This window comes from Vicia villosa, linkage group LG4, assembly GCF_029867415.1.
Source record: "Vicia villosa cultivar HV-30 ecotype Madison, WI linkage group LG4, Vvil1.0, whole genome shotgun sequence".
In the NCBI taxonomy this organism is placed as follows: domain Eukaryota; kingdom Viridiplantae; phylum Streptophyta; class Magnoliopsida; order Fabales; family Fabaceae; genus Vicia; species Vicia villosa.
Window position 1 is genome coordinate 80,565,054 of NC_081183.1, and position 15,494 is coordinate 80,580,547.

Below are 15,494 nucleotides of genomic sequence, written 5' to 3' on the forward strand. Positions count from 1 at the left end.
GAAGCATCAGAAGAACTTGAGTTCAGAAGCAGAAGCACTGAAGTTCTTATGGTATCACGCTAGAAGCACTTCAAAGTCAGAAGACAAGAAGATGCTCTGCACCAAGCTGAATGACTCTGATATTCAAACGTTGTATCTACAAACATCATATCAGAAGCAAGTACAAGATGGCAGGCTACGCTGACTGACAAAAGGAACGTTAGAAGCTATTAAAGGCAAAGTCAGTTAAAGCAGGAAAAGCAAGGCTCGAGGTAGTTGACAAAAGAGTGAAACATTAAATGCAAAGTTGTACGGATCTCGTAACGCATTAAATGCTCCCAACGGTCATCTTCTCATAACGCCTATAAATAGAAGTTCTGATGAGAAGCTGAATACACAACTCTTGCCCAAAAATACAGAAACGCTGTGAAATTCAAAAGCTCTCAAACTTCATCTTCAACCTCACTTTATTTGTAATATCTTAGTGAGATTTAAGCTTAGAACTTAAGAGAAATATCACATTTGTGATTATAGCTTATTAAGAAGCATTTCAATACTCTTGTAAGAATTTGTTTTACATTAATTTGTAAAAGGTTCCTAGAGTGATCAAGTTGTGATCAGAATACTCTAGAAGACTTAGAAGGTATCTAAGTGGAAAACCATTGTAATCAAGGTTGATTAGTGGATTAAATCCTCAGGTGAGGTAAATCACTCTAAGGGGGTGGACTGGAGTAGTTTCGTTAACAACGAACCAGGATAAAAATCATTGTGCAATTGTTTTTATCTTAAGAGTTTTTAAAGTCACACTTATTCAAACTCCCCATTTCTAAGTATTTTTCTATCCTTCACAATAATCATAAATTAAACAATTACAATAGTTTTAAAATATTTTCCCAGAAAACAAATTTATCTTGAGATTATCTCTATAGTTATCTTAATACATTTTTTAAACAAGAAAAGTAGGTACTACTCTTGATGTCTACTACAATTGACATTAATCATGTTCTCGTCACAAGGTAATAAAAATAGAGAAATAAATCAAATTATGACCGTTAATCATTCTTTATGTTCCAAAAGAACATAGTGAAATCATGCATGAAATAAGACACAAATCGTAGCACAAATCATTGGGTGACATATAATAATGACAACTGAACTTTTCTATTAAGGTGATAACTGATTAGGTCATGTCTATTATTTTTTCTCTTTTTTCTTCTAATCTTGAAGAGTTCCCAATGAAGATAAGAAGTGAATGGGTCCATGGTCGGTTGAATATTTAATCATAAGCTTCGCTTTTGCATGCTATGCGCTGTGTCTCTGCATTTGTGCGTGACCACACTGATAACAAATATTAGTTTCAATATTTTGAGAGCCAACGCATGCCTTGCATGAGTAATCAACTTGTCTTGGGTGCTACCTTAATCATAGAAAATGATGTCTTTGTCTTTTACAGGTTTTTTATTGAACTCATTTGCAGTTTTTTTCTGTTTTAATAAATAACCACTTGTTTGTTTTCTTTTGTATTTTGTGTATTTTTATTTTCATGAATACATAAAATAAGGTATTTCACCTTAGGATGGAAGCAAGTTAAGGTCAACAGATTTTCATACGTCGGAATCTTCTGAACTTTTTATAATAGGTTAAATGTGTCTATTGGTGCGTTTTCATGTAGGAATTTTTCTTCACCCACCTCCTAACCTTCTTGCCCACCCCTGGTGAATTTACCACACTACCCCTTGTTTCGGAAGTTCATTTCCGAAACTGTACTTTTTTTCTTAAAAAAGGTGTTTTCGGAAATGTATCTCCGAAAACATGTTTTTTTTAATATAAAATATTGATTTCGGAGATGCATCTCCGAAATAAAGTTACTTTTCAGAAAATGTGGTGTTTCGGAAGTTCATCTCCGAACGCACCCCCCTTGGAGAATTCGGAAATGAACTTCCGAAAATATGTCTGGACAGAATAAAATGAAAAACAACAACAATTCGCTTTATTTAATCGGGTGAATATTACAACGATAATATTACATAAAATTAAAGTTACATATTGTTGAACACGGGTAGGTGGGGATGAGAGAGTGGTGGGGAGAAAAAAAGGCTTCCAAATTTCAAAAGGTGTACTATTGTAAGTAACAAATGACGGAGGAGGTGTAACCGGGGCCGGAACATATGACGGAGGAGGTGTAACCGGGGCCGGAACATATGACGGAGGAGGTGGATGTCCGGAGGAAGAAGAACCGGAGGTACGTCCACTGCGAGACAAAAGAGCCAATCAATGTAAGCTATAATTTATCATTATCATCAGGGGACGTCATTACAAAAAATTGGGAAAAAAATCTTATTATTTTTAATCTTGATTTTTTAGAAATGACGTCCCCAGATGATAATGATAAACTATAGCTTACAATGATTGGCTCCTTTGTCTCGCGGTGGACGTACCTCCGGTTCTTCTTCCTCCGAACATCCACCTCCTCCGTCATATGTTCCGACCCCGGTTACACCTCCTCCGTCATTTGTTACTTACAGTAGTACGTATTTTTATTAACATGATAAATCCAATACAAAAACACTGTGCGATACAATCCGAAATCCGAACAAAACAAAACAAAACACGTCAAACAAAACAAAAACATGTTATTCTGCCCGACGAGCGTTACAAAATACACATCAAACAAAATAAAAACACGTTATTCTTCTCGACGAGCGAACTCCTCCGAATGAAGATAATTATACCAATCTTCATCCCACTCAGTATCAGAACCATCAGCGTTGATCACGCCTGAAGGCTGAGCCTGCGCGTCCGAGCCATGGACTCCCAGGGGACGAGAAGCAGAACCAGTCAAAAGCTTCTTCTTCTCCTTCACCTCCTTCACCTCCTTCACCTCCTTGACCTCTTTCACCTCCTTCTTCGAAGAACCCTTTCTTCCCTTAGCGCCCTCTTTAGAAGACGCAGTCCTGCGTGCTTGTTGGTTGTCTGACATGTTCCTGTAAACAGTTGAAATCGATTAATATGCGAGACAAAATAAAAAACAAAAAAATTTGAAATTCTGATACAATTCGGAAGTTCATTTCCGAAAACTGGGAGGGAGGTGTTTTCGGAAATGAACTTCCGAAACACCCCTGCGATGGACTTTTCTGCAACTTCCATGGCAGACTCCTAAACCAAACTTCAAACCAAATCAAAATGCTTCTAAACAACCTAAATACTACTAACAACCTAACCATATATCATTTATACAATTAAAACCCTAAATAACATGCATTTCAATAATAGATCTAAAAATTTCAAAACTTACAAAGTGTTAGGATTGAGGGCTTTTGAATGTTGTTTAGCAGTGTGATTGGAGCCTTGATGCAGCTTTGGAATTCTGTTTGCACAAATTTTCGCCTTTGCCACTTTTTGTTTTGATTTAGGGTAAATGATTGGGGGAGGGGGAGTGTTTTGATAAATCTGCAGAAATCGCAATATTTCGGAAGTTCACTTCCGAAATAATGTTTTCGGAAATGAACTTCCGAAATAAGTCAATTTTTTCAAAAAAAACGCTTTCGGAAATGAACTTCCGAAGCAGGGGTATTTTGGTATTTTCGCTGGGGGTGACCCCCATAGGGAGGTGGCCAAAGAAATTTTCTTCATGTAGTTATAGTTGTTGTCAAAATTAAAAGTTTTGTATGATAAAACTAAGCAGTGTTTTCTTTTTATTCATGTGATTATATTAATTAGCGAATTTTGTCTACAGGTTATTTGTGGGTTCTGTAGCCCCTTTAAAAGATTTGTTTACTCATATGCCACAAAAACGAAATAAAAATATGAATATATCACAAACTGAAAAAAAAATTAATATGCCATCTTTTATAGTTGGTGGGATTCGTCCATCCCTTAATTGAACCCATGAAGAGAATTTTTCTTAATTGGGGTTCGGCCATCCGATCGATCATTCTCTGCTTCATAGAGGAGGGGTGTCCCAGCTAACAATCTTATGAAGGATTTTTTTTTCTTTTGTTTTTTATTTATTTTGAATTAATATATAACGTTTTTAATGTAGTAATAATATTAATTAATTATTTTAATTATTAATTGGATTTAATATAATATTTAATTATTATTTTTAAGTACTACAATAAAGAAGCTCATTAGTGACGTGATTCTTATGCCACAAAGTGGAAAATCACGTCACAACACAAAATTTACCACGTGCGCGTATACGCCGCAGAGGAATGCGTGGCAAATTAGTTGTGACATGATTTTCACGTCACTCTAGTAACATGGAAATCACGTCGCAACATCTTACACAAACACCAATCACCTTTTCTGTTACAGCAGACAAGGCATAGAAATGGCAAACAAGGCACAGAAAACAAAGACCTTTAGTGACGTGAAAACCATGCCACACCTTTGCGACTTGGAACCAAGGTCACTCCACAACATTTTTTTTTAAATTTCTGGTTTCCATTCAGAAGGTTGCGACGTGATAGACATGTCACAAATTAGTGACATGTATATCACGTCATTAAGATTAATTTTATTAAAAAAATATGATTATTATTTATAAAAAAGGTTTTCTTATTATATCTTATTCAAAATTAATAAATATTAATAAAAAATATTCATTTAAATATAAAATTAAAATTATAATATAATAATAAATAAAATATCCTACACAATTAAAATTAAAATATATAAATAAACAAAATAATAAAATATATTAAAATTATAATATAATAATAAACAAAATATGAATTAATATTAAATTTAATATCCTACATAATTTTAAATTTCAAATTTAAATAAAAGTAAAATTAATCCTAAGGGTCTTCTGGGTCGATAAAATCGTCAAGGTTAATATCATCATCATTCTCTCCATCCACAGGTGCACCACCAACTCCTACGTTTCCACTAAATGCTTGATTACCGCTTCTTTGTTGGAATTGCATAATAACCGCATTTGCTCCTCCATTTGTGCTTGCTTCTTCGCCATTGCCTCTATTTTCCATTGTTTCTCCTCCATTTGGGCTTTTAGCGCCGCCTCACGTTGTGCTGACTCGCGTCTCGCCTCAGTTAGCGCCAATTGTCTTATTGTTTTCATCATTTTCCTTGTCAATTGTGCTGGACGTTGTAACACCCAATTCTACCCAGGCAAATAGGTACAAGTATCAGAGTATAAAAATAAATTCATAAAAACAATTAGGGCGTTACACTTAAGTAACCACATAACTAAACATAACATACTCGCAAAAGATGCGTAACACAAATAATCAAAGAGGACGGATACACATAAACACCTGAATGTATTCGTACATATATAAATGCATCGGTAAACAAAATATCCACAACATTCTTCCAAAATACATCGCATGAGAAGGTATCCAAAATACATAATACGAATGCATCTAAAGGATCAAATATACATCAAAAGGATCCTATAAGCATTATCTACAAAATAAGTGTTCGATCCCCCCCTAGGTGTTACGTATCACGAGCGGATGACACCAAAACGGACGACTACAAAGAGAGCACCTACACTTGCGGATCACCTGCACATTACCCACGAGTAGGTAACATTAAGGCAGAAGGGTGAGAATATAATTCATAAAGAAAGCATGATCAATATAGTAATGCCCACAATATCATTAAGAATCATATAACAAGATAATCCAATAAGTCAACCACAATCAACATATAAGTAGTGCGGTACATGAATGATAACGTAAATTATAAAGTCTGACGATGATGAATGAGACTCGACTATGCGTATGCATGTGGTACCAAATCCGGAGTAAAACTCCTCCTTGTCATTATGACAAATACACCTGCCAAGCATTATGCTGGGACTTTATTCCACTCAGGAAGCCCGCAGACTGTCGTCATCGAGCACGCAGCTCCCACAAATGACCTCTTGCCACTCAGGCTCATTCCATTACCAAGCATTAAGCCCCTACTGGTAACCGTGCCCGCAGGCCATCTGTTAACAGCATTCCGCCATTAACGTATTGAAATGTTATGCTGTGCATACAAACAACTCGATTACATAACAATAACAACAATAATATAACTCGGTCACATATCCACATCACACCGGTTATATTAATCCACACGGATACATCATCAAAATTGCCACTCAGGCGTTCATATTCACACAGCACACTTATACCGTCAAAACATAGTTGATTAGCAAATATCATTTCACAAAAATACATTTATGAAAAATTCATTCAACCACTAACACACTCCTCTTTATCAAAAAGCATACTCAAGGGTTCTCATAATACTTCAAACGGCGCGTAGAAACGACCTACGGTTCATAAGATACAACAAAACGAAGTTTGGAAAAACAAATTTTCACACAGTCCGCTTGAGCTCCGCTCAGCGGACCCAGACAGGGAACTCACCAAACGAAAATACAGAACCTCCGCTCAGCGGACCCGGACAGGGATTTCCTGCAAAAGGACCTCCACTCAGCGGACCTGCGTAAACCCAGAAAAACCAGTCCTGTAACAGATCGTCTCAGCTCCCTCTAAACCATTCAAAACCCATTTAAACCTTCATCCCAACACCATTACAACACAAACATGCTATATATACACCTAATCCATGATTATCACATGGTTGGATCATCACATATTATCTTTGACCTATATTTCTTCATAAGCAAGAAAACATGGAGAAATGAAAAACAAACATGATCCATAGGAATATCTATCATCATAGTACACATACACACCACAAATCAAGTTTATAGCTTCAAAACTCACAAAACACACAATTCACCATTGTTGAACAAGCTTGGAAAAGAGTAAGAACAAGAACAAAACACACAAAACTACAAGAATCATACAATCAAGATAAACTATATTCATCCCCCTTACCTTGGTTGGATTCTTGGCTCTAGCTTGGTTTGGATTCTACAACTCTCTTCTCTTCTTTGTTTTTCTCCTCTTTCTCTTCTCTTCCCAAGTACTCTTTCTTTCTATCTCAAAATATCTCTTTTCCTCTCTATATCAAAATATCTCTCTCTATTTCTCTACTTCTCATTTTCCCCCACTCAACTTTCATAAATTCTAATTTTGGCCCAAAAGTCACTAAACATTAATTCTAACCAATTAACACCCAAAATATAATAATTACACACATGGAAAGTAATAAGTAAAATATTAACGTAATTAATATTTACCGACTGACTCGACTCGAAAACGGTAAAATTAGGAAAATGTAGCAAACATCACAATTAATCAGAAAAACACATTTATGGGCGTTACAGGCGTGACGATCCTTCCTCGTCTCTAACTCTTTGAAATAAAGTTCTATCTCCATTTCTCAAACTACCCGCCAAATTTCTACCACCAAAAAAACATCCATTAGGCTCTTTTTCGCCAACAACTGCATTTCAAATATAAAAATTCACATATGGATGAAGCGGCTCTGACTCTCTAGGAGTATATTGGGGATTATTGACCAAAAATTGTACAAGCAATGTTTGATAATCCTCCTACACATAAAATAAAAATATTAAGTATATAATTTAAATTAAAATATATTAAATAATAAAATGAAAATCTGTTACCACGTGATTTTCATGCCACATCATCTCAGTTGCCACATGAAAATCACGTCGTAACTTTTCAGTTGCCACGTGAAAATCACGTCACAAAGTTGCCATTAAATATAAAAAAAATAAGAATAAAAAAAAATCATGCGATTTGTTTGTCCGAGTTTCTTTAACCAGCTCGACCATGAGTGGTTGTCTCCCCAACCTCTTAGCCTAAATAATAAAATTAACTTTGATTAAAAACATATAATTAATCAAAACATAACTTTAAAAAGTGGTAATAATTACCATGCGTCGAGAATGTTCGTAAGTACTTATACTTCCAACTGCATTAAGGTGACCCCTTTTTTCAGATGCCCTCATTTTTTTTTGCATTATCAGATTTAGCCTTAGATGCTTTTGTATCCCAATAGACAAGAAGTTTCTTAAGAACTACTTTGCCCATCCAATCGGAACTGCTACCATCACGTTCCCAACCCTTTCTAACACTCCATAACATGTCGGAAAGTCTTTTAGATGTTTTGCTTAAATATTTTTTTTAACAAGTCTCTCACTCATTTGATCCCACATACACTTTTCCCAATGACATTAAAATAAACAATTAAAAAACTATAATAAAAAATTTAAATAAACAATTACTCAAAAAATAAATTAATTATACCTTAAAACAATTAAACCAAGCATCTTTATTCGAAACTTCTCCAAAATTCGTCCATGCTTCTTTATACATTTGCTGAATCACATAGTATATTCACACTTGGCAACAGTCTGACTCGACCCAAAACTAAACAACAATAATTTGCATTAGCATGCATTAAATAGAAATTTATATTAAAAAAGGAAATGTAAACTTAAGAATATCTACCGTCAAATATATTAATTAAGAATATCTACCGTCAAATAGAAATTTATAATTACGAATTTCCAGCGGGCCAAATATAATATTTACCATCAATGATATGAATCTCACTCGGATCATCATTCCCCTGAAGATCCTCGTCATCCAACTGAATATTGTCTCCATCCGACGCAGTATCGTCCCCATCCGACTCCACATAATCATCCTCACATGCAGGTATATGTATGGTAGGTGAGGTGTGCGATCCCCCAGTCTGTTGAAAGGATGGGGATACATGTGTCGGCAGTGGAGTGTGGCATCCCCCAGTCTGCAAACATTCTTTTTAACCTTGGTATAATCTGAAGAAAAAACATGGACTTCACTGCTACACGTGTTTGCTTACGGTTAATGGCTTTACTTTGAACTTGAGCTATAGGACTCTTACAGAACTTACATTCCTCCAAAAATCCATCATTAGTACCAAACTCACTGTCATAAAACAACATGCAACCATTATTGCAACAATCTATTTTTCTTACACTTAAATCCAACTTCGACACCAACTTCTTTGCATCATAAAAAGTTGTAGGCAAGTTGTCTTTCGTAGCATTTGAGTCCAACATTGTTTTTGTGAAGAATTCCAAAAACAGATCGGGAAAATTCTAATTTGCCTTGGCGGCCAATAATCTGACACACATTGATAACTTTGAGTCCGACGACACCTCAAACAACGGTATATTCATCTCATTCAACAACTGATAAAATCTCTGCGCTTCCTCATTCGACAACTCTTCCCCGTCAAAATATCTAGGTTGATCATAGGTCACGTTCAAACCAAAAGCATCCTCAACCATGTCACCTATTAGAGTAAAGTTTTCCTCATATTCCATAGTCGGTTGATTACTTGAAGCATGCGTATTATTGGTATCGGGTACGTTGCTCGACAGTTTTTCACCATTATACGTCCAAACACAATAATTTTTAATGAAACCCCATCTATGCAAATGACGTTCTACTTTCTCTGGGTCACTAATTATAGGTCTACATTCACATTTAAGACAAGGACACCTAACTCCCCCTTTGCTTCGACAAGATTCCTGAGCAAATGTCCATGTGATAAATGTTAGAACAAGATTGAGAATCTATGTTCAGAATCTAGTTTTGATGATAACAGGCATATATTTTGTGAGTAACAATTTTATTACTAATGGTTTCATTTAGTGTGCAGATACTATGCTATAAATCTTACATAGGATTCATCAGAAAAGGAATACAACAACTACATTCAGAAGATTGACAAAGCTAAACATCATTCAACAAATGTTCTGACTAAGAACTCGTCAAATCAGTCAAAACCAACAAATCTGAATTAAAGAAGCAATAATGAAGAACAAGACCATTCAGAAGAACAAGCAATATCAAGACCTACATACAATAGTCTCAATAAAGAAGTACATCAGAAGCCGCAAGGAAGTAAACGAGAAAGATCAACTGCAAGAAGCTTTGCAAACATCAGAAGATCACTTAAGAATGAAGATCAGAAGTTCTGAAGATACAAGTTCTGAAGCTACAACGCAGCGGCATTTAAATACAAACATCAGTTGAAGTCATATACAAGCCAATGAAGAATCTACAGCTCAGCATACAAATTGAGTAAAATATGAAGAGCTTAGAATCTAAGGGAAAGCCGTTAGAAACATCATCACATGCAAAATAGTTGCAACATTTAAAAGGAACAACTTCCAAAGTTGAAAGAAGAAGCAACACACATGCAGGGCATTGGAAAAGCAAGCTTAATCAAAAGAAGCACGCCAACTGACATCAAGATAAGGTTCTGTCATGAACACATGCAGCCAATCAATATGAAGCATTCAAATTCATACTCAACCAGATTGCAACGGCTACATTCCAACGGTAACCACTCATCAAGCTATAAATAGAACCAATCTTCAAACTTGAAGTGTATGGAGTGACCACAGCATATGGAATCCATCCACCTTAATCAGAGTGAAAAATCAATTTATCTATAATGAAGAGTGAGTGATCATCCATCCCTTGAATGGATCAGGAAGTTAAAAGGAGAAAATATCAAGAAAGGATCATCCATGGAGATAAGAAGAAAGTGTGCAACCCAAGATATATTCTGCACAAAAGAATAAGAAAGAATCTGCAGATTGCGTCTGTGCATTTGTAGATGAAGCAACTGAGCATGTACATCAAACTGAAGATACAAAAGGCAACATATACCCTGTATGTAATAAGCAACAGTGTTGAAATGCACTTATTATATGCCTGTACCTTACAAAAGAGAGAAGATGTGTGAGACAGCTAACACACATCAGAAGATACACAAGAGGCAACACATATTGTATGTGATCAATCAACAAGTATGGCTATATACTAAACACATGCTTGTGTGTAGAAGGAAATGGAGAGCATGAACGTGAAAGCTGACAAGCTAACTCATTTAATCCATTAGAGGCGACATACTTTATGTGTATGATGACTAAATGTTGAAATATACATCACATGCCTACCATGAAAAAACTCTAAAAGGATGAAGAAGCTGAATCTACATGCATTGCAAAATGCTCCATTGGATAAGATGAAGACATCAAGGAATACTTGATCAAGCATAAATGGATCATTTTGAAAAAGGAGAGGAAACTAAATACACAGAGTTGTTGCTCGTCGAGTGTGTCGTGCTTTCTAATGTTATTCAATATGTAATCAGCTGTAACCAGCCAAATGATCAACATTCAAGAAGAAGATGAAGATCTATCCAAAGAAGCAATCAAATCGAGAGCTAATGCTCTTTATCTGCTTTTAGAAGATGAAGATCTTGTCCAGAATTTCAAGAATAGAAGACTACAAGACTATATATTGTTCTTGTGATTAATTGTAAAACGCATAAGAGTTGTTGCTCGAAGTGTGTTATCTCTTAGAAATCTTCTGTAAGAATGTTTAGGCACCAGAAGTGACTGCTAGTCAGAGTGTCGTAAACATATGTATTAATACTAGGAGACTATCTGCTTAACTAAGAAGCACTTTTGTCATCTCCAGAAGATAGACGGACGTTATATCCTGTTGGGATCCCTGAACGATTCATTATCAGAAGTTAGTCACAGTGGTTTGCTGTGCAGGGTTAGTCACAACAGGTTGGTTGTGCAGGGTTAGTCACAGTGGATAAACTGTGCAGGGTGCCTAAGTCAATGGATGTTATATCTCACGGAGATCACTAAACGGGTCATTGTCCAAATGGTTAGTCACAGCAGTTGGCTGTGCAGGTTGTTAGTAACTTATATATAAATATAAATAAAAACATTAATTTTTCTTTTTTACCATTACAACATAATAAAATCTTATATACCTAATATATACATACATATATATATATATATATATATATATATATATATATATATATATATATATATATATATAAATATTTTATTTAAAAAAGATAATATAATATAAATTTTGTCTATATATATAATATTCTATTTTCTTACCGAAATTTTTTTTTACCTTTGAAACATAATAACTTAATATATATATATATATATATATATATATATATATATATATATATATATATATATATATATATATATATATATATATATATATATATATATATATATATATATATATTATAAATTTTGTTTAACATTAAAATTTGTTTATACTATTTTAACCTAATATATTTATATTTTCCATTAAGTAATAGATAATCTATTTTAAAAAATAATAACATAATATAAATTTCCTTTTACAAAATAAAAAATTTAAAATTCTGTTTTAAAAAATTCTATTTTAAATATAATACAAATATTTTGTTTTAAATAAATATTCTTTTTTAAAAAAATTAATATAATATAAATTATATTAAATATTCTAAATACTTTTGTTTTACCTAAAAATAAATTTTAAAAAACAAAAAACATAATATTTAAAAACAAAAATAATTTTAACTATTTTTTACATAATATCTAAAAATCAACCAACAAACCAATTAATATATCAAATTTAAAATTGCAAAAATACCTTTTCTTCAATCTCCTTCAATCTTTTTGTCCAATCTTTTTCTAAACCTCTTCAATATTCTTCAATCATCTTCACTTCAATATCTTAAAGAAAAAAATTAACATAAATTAGATTCCTAAATCAGTATAAATAATACTTAAATTAAAATATAATTGAAAAAAAATAATGAAAATAAATTACCTTTAGAGAGATAGAAGAGTGGAAGTGGAAGTGAATGGGAATGGGAGAGAGAAGAAACAAGTTTTTGTTTCAAAACAACAAGCAAGAACGTTGAGAATGGGGCTAAAAGTGTGTTTATATAAGAAAAACAGCGACGTGGGAATCACGCCACACCTTTCCCACGTGATTTCCACGTCGCTAAGTCCCCAACGGTCAAAAGGCATAAATGCGCTACCAATGTGGGAATCACGTCGCAACATTCCCACATGGAGGCCACGTCGCAACCTCAAACGGTCATCTGCATTCATTGCACTCCCTGCACCTAGTCAACTCAACTGTACAACTTTTATTTCGAATTTCACAAAAACATGTTGCGGCATGTAAGGCATGTCACAAAGCAAAATTTGAAAGTTTTTGAATTTCCCCCATCAGAACGTCTGACTCTTTTATTTATTTTTATTTTAATTCCTAAGTTGCGACGTGATTAACACGCACAACGTAATTTTTGGAAAAAAAATTCTGACTTCCCATGTGGTTAGGTTATAGTTATTATTTTAATGTTAAAAAGAGATAGTGACATGATAATCACGTTGCTACTGCCCTTTTTTTGACACGTGATTATCACGTTATTAAATCACTTTGCAGGGTTAAGTTTTTCTTGTAGTGAAGGGTGATTGAAGATATTTTTAAGAACGACCAAATGATTTTGGTGGAAACTGATGTGAGTACCAAATGACATGTATAGTCCTATTTATATAAAAAATATATATTAATAAAATATTACTTCGCTAGTCCAACAGATGACCGAATCTGTTATAAAAATGTGACTACCTGAATCACTTTTTTCAACGTGTGACATTTTGGTATACACGTTTCAACAGATCAATCATTTAAGCATTGAACATATTATATTATATTAAATTATATTATATTTATTTACTAAAATATATTATTAATTAATTTATAAAACAATAATTCAATTAAATTTTAAAAAATATTATTATATTATTAAAATAATAATAAAATATTATATTTAATTCAATTAATATTTAAAATAATTCATTAATATTGTTAATGCATTAAAAACATTATATATTAATTCAAAATAAAAATTAAAAAAAGTCCTTCATAGGGTCGGCCAAGCGATGACCGAACCCCAACTTAAAAATTTCCCTTCATGGGTTCAACCAAGGGATGGACGAACCCCAACTAAAAAAGATGGCATATTGGGAATTTTTTCATGTTGTGGCATATCGATATTTTTATTTCACTTTTTTGGCATATGAGCAAAAAAATCCTTTTAAAAAATGGTAAGTATTAAAAAAATAGTTTTTTTATAACTACTTCACAAAAATAGGTGAATTTTTATCAACCCAACTCAAAAAGTTGGGTAAAGTTACCTTTATTATAAAATGTCATGGAAACAATAAATAATTGTACTATTATATAAGCAATTAAATATGATAATATTAAATAGAATTTTGTGATTGGTTGGAGATATACTACCTAACTTTTTGTGATGGGTAGAGAAGTTCCTAAAAGAACATAAATCAAATGGAAATGCTCTGAAGACACACTTCACATTCCAAGTATTCAAAGTTGGTCTACTTTGATAGATAGAGATAACAAAGCTTTGAAGAACTTTAAATTAGAGTAATCAACACTTATTTTCTACTCTAAATATCCTTAGGTGCTTTAAAGTTTATTGACGTGAATGAACATCTTTTGATTGACAACCTTATCCTAGAAATTCGTTGGCAACCTAACTCCTAACAACATAACAATAACAGTTCTATTGTTTTCTTGAAAAAATATTGTTAAATTGCTTTGAAACAAGCTATGCGCCTTTGTCAATTCTTCTTTTACTAACATGTCTTGATTTCAAATACCATAACCTTTTTGTTATTTAAATCTTTATTAGTTGGTGATGCATGATTAGGAGTGAGAATATGTTAGGCCGAGTTAGATTTTTCCAAGTTTGAGTTTGACCTACTAAAAATATCCAAGTCAGAGACTGTTTGGCCCAACTTTTTATCTACCTTTCTTCTCTTATAAGGAGATGGAGGGCCAAACACATTTTTTATAAAGCTCTTATGAAAAAAAGTAGTTTTTTTTTAAAGACAAAAAATTGAATAAAAGGAGCTTGAAAAAAAGGAGTTGAAACCAACTTTTTAGGAGCTTAAAATATGTGGTCGCGGTTCGAATCTCATTGAAGACACTTTTCTTTAAAAAAATAACACTAGTACAATAAACGGTAACTTTTTCAATTTGTTCTATGGTTCATAACATTTAGAATTACAATTTGTAGATACTAATATTTTTTAACTTTTATTCATTATATATATATATATATATATATATATATATATATATATATATATATATATATATATATGAGGTTGTATGCTTCATCATGGGGTTTGTCCATTAATGCTCCGCCAGCAGCGGCATCTATAGTCATTTTAGTGTTATAAAGGAGACCACCATAGAAAGTATGGATGATCAGCCATGGTTCGAGTCCATGATGAGGGCATAGTCTAAGCATGTCCTTGTATCGTTCCGAAGCTTCGAAGAGTGATTCGTTATCTTTCTGGGTAAAGCCGTTGATTTGACCTCTTAGCATAGCGGTTTTGCTCGGCAGAAAGTATCTAGCTAAGAATACTCTCTTCAATTCGTCCCATGTAGTTATGGAATTAGAAGGTAGGGATTGAAGCCACGCTCTAGCTCTATCTCTCAAAGAGAAAGGAAAGAGGCGTAATCGAATCGCTTCGGAACTAACGTTGTTAGCTTTGACAGTGTCGGCATATTGCACGAACACAGATAAATGGAGGTTGGGGTCGTCTGCAGGGCTTCCAGAGAATTGGTTCTGTTGAACAGCTTGTACCAACGAAGGTTTCAGTTTGAAATTGTTCGCCTCAATCGCAGGTG

The 15,494-nt window shown here is 33.6% G+C and overlaps 1 non-coding gene across 1 annotated transcript; it reads left to right on the forward strand.

Moving 5' to 3' along the window:
• The first annotated feature begins 15,082 nt into the window (after positions 1 to 15,082).
• LOC131600833 (small nucleolar RNA R71) lies at positions 15,083 to 15,189 on the forward strand. Its single transcript, XR_009283439.1, has one exon. It is a non-coding gene; the product is annotated as a small nucleolar RNA R71 (small nucleolar RNA).
• The last annotated feature ends 305 nt before the right edge of the window (positions 15,190 to 15,494 follow it).